The following is a 2,659-nucleotide window of genomic DNA, read 5'->3' as shown; positions in this document are numbered from 1 at the left end:
TCTCTCTCTCTCTCTCTCTCTCTCTCTCTCTCTCTCTCTCTTTATCTATCTATCTTACACACGCGCAAACATACTCTAAGCACTGGACGATGAATGTACACTCGCGCGGCGAACGTGTCCGTGACAGTATCTTCCTACCTTGCTTATGTATATGTACACACATAGGTTTTTGCACACTCTCATTTATACACCGCGTTTTTGCCGAACTCCGGTACTGTGTTCCGTTGCTCTCGACGACGACGACGACGACGACCGGTTAGATATATACGTCGGGTTTATGGTCCACGGAATACACCAACCGTTCGCCCTGACCGTTTGGAGTTACGCCAGTAAATTTATAACGCACACACACACGTGCACACGTAGACAAGACATAATGAACGCTATTAAAACTGACCACAAACTTACTCCTCGTCGCACCGCACCGGAACCGCCGCGGTAGAGTTCGTTACGCGCGCGCGCGCTTGCGTTTCCACCCTGCCCTACGCCCGCCGCTAGCAGTCTTTGAACATTGTGCGCACGACGTTACTTGATTGAATATACGACTTAGTTCGGTTAACGAGACCGCTGTTGCCCCGTGTACACCCTGCCGCCGCCGACGGTCGTCTCTTCCCCTCGTTTCCTTCACCGTGTTCCCCGTCAGCCCGGAACCGCTGCGAACGGTTGCCCGTTTTAATAATGTAATTCTGTTGGCGGCAGCGGCGGCGGCGGCGGCGGCGGACGGACAATTCTCTTCATAAACGCGCGCACTCGCATCGACGGGATCACGACCCGCCGCCGTCGCCGTTTTCCTTGTTTCAGCAGATTATGTACCCTGCAAACGACGAAGTAGTTAGAACCGGCCGACCAATCCCTTAACGCGTACAAATTGTTCGTTAGCCGTGTGCATTAATAACATCGGATTCTTATCCCACCGTCTCTTCGTCCCTTCCGTCTTCCGTCTCCTGACGGTTCACCCTCGTCCGTCACCATGTACACATTTGTATTCACGTGCGTACCTTGTGTTCAATACAAACGAGCTGCTAGGTTTTCCCATTGCGGACATCGTTGTTCCCCGGCTATTTCTCTGGGCAACGTGGCTGGTACCTACACGAGGTGACGCCACCGCGATCCTCGTAGATAAATAATATTAAATCATGTACAAAGTGAATTAATGGTATTTTCGCGACATGGGCGATTTCGTTCTTAAAATTACCGTGTTTTCAAGGATCTATGTACATTTCAAGTCATACTTGTAATAGTGAATTGCGTTATACGTTCAACAAATAATATCACAAAAACACCTTACTCACTTCACCCCACATATACGCGCGTGAATGGAAATAAACGAGTTGTTACCCAAATCGATCGTAAACGGCCAGATGAGAAATCATTTCATAGACGCCCAGTACAAATACAATAATTAGACCACAACCTATTTTGCAAGTATGTACAATGTATATTATACATACATGTACATTATTTTTATACATAAATATACTGCTTCCTTAGACATCATTTGGGAAGGAATTCCTGTTTTGTAATTTTGTTTTTTGTTTTATTGTCCTTGGTCAATTCTCGAAAGCTATATGTGTGTGATACAAATGCGTCAAGATTCATCAATAGTTTTGGTGTATAGAACATTTTTTAAAAGGAGAAATTGGTTTGCATTCATCTTTTCGAAAAAAAATCGAAACTGTGCTTTAAGAGGTAATAATAATATATTGTTTTGCTGAAATCATACTGTAAATTTTATGAAAAATATTATACCCCTCGCGGTGTATCTATCTAAATAGGATTTCATTTCAGTTGCAGTTATATTTGTTTTACCATCGAAATTATTTATTTATAAACAACGACGGTTTGATTATACATGTTTATGCTAAATTTACGGGATTTTTATTATTTAACATTCGAATAAATTTTGATGTAATTTAATGAACCCTTTTTTCTGTACATGACACAGATGATAAAATTCATACAATGCATACAGAATTCTACATCAAAATCAATAAACCGTTTTTTCGGGGTTTCAAATAGCTATAAGTTGATATCGAAGTTATACCGTGAGCAGTACCAGTTAGAATTATTTTTTGCACATAATACATTGTGTAGATAAACACTTCTTCTATAGGCACACTCATTTCAATAATATATATAACCACATCTATATATATGTGTATAAGGGCGCCCATATGAGGGGGGGGGCAAGGGAGGGACATATCCGCCCATAGAAATTTCAAAAATCTCGGAAAATTGTTTACTATGATCAGAATATATTTATTATATAATATAATAGTATAATGTAAAATTGTAAACCCCTTCCTATATCGTGGGTCATTCATATTTATGAATAGATTGATAAATTAAAATGTTGTCTCTCCCTTGAGAATTTTCCAATGGGCGCCCTTGTATGTGTAGACTTCCGATAGTTAACAGGTACACGTATATCTGTAGTTTTTTTGGGTTTTAATAGTCATAATATTGAATCTGAAAAAAGAAAAACATTATGTAACATACCGGTCAAAGCCTAATAAATGAGAAATCCTACAATATATATATAGTGATCGAAAAACATACATTTTCAAAACAGCCTGTTAGAAAAAATGAAAACGATAAATAAAATGTGGTAGATGTTTATAGTGTACGACATATTGATCTTCTGTCATTGAAAAATTGG

At 39.9% G+C, this 2,659-nt stretch overlaps 1 pseudogene; it reads right to left on the bottom strand.

Moving 5' to 3' along the window:
* Positions 1–1,045, bottom strand: part of LOC112682524 — a 16,258-nt pseudogene extending 15,213 nt beyond the window's left edge.
* Between the last annotated feature and the right edge of the window lie 1,614 nt (positions 1,046–2,659).

Source organism: Sipha flava, unplaced genomic scaffold, assembly GCF_003268045.1.
Source record: "Sipha flava isolate LNK unplaced genomic scaffold, YSA_version1 205_pilon_pilon, whole genome shotgun sequence".
Classification (NCBI taxonomy): domain Eukaryota; kingdom Metazoa; phylum Arthropoda; class Insecta; order Hemiptera; family Aphididae; genus Sipha; species Sipha flava.
Note: the sequence above shows the minus strand (reverse complement) of the source record. Positions and strands in the feature narration are given on the sequence as shown.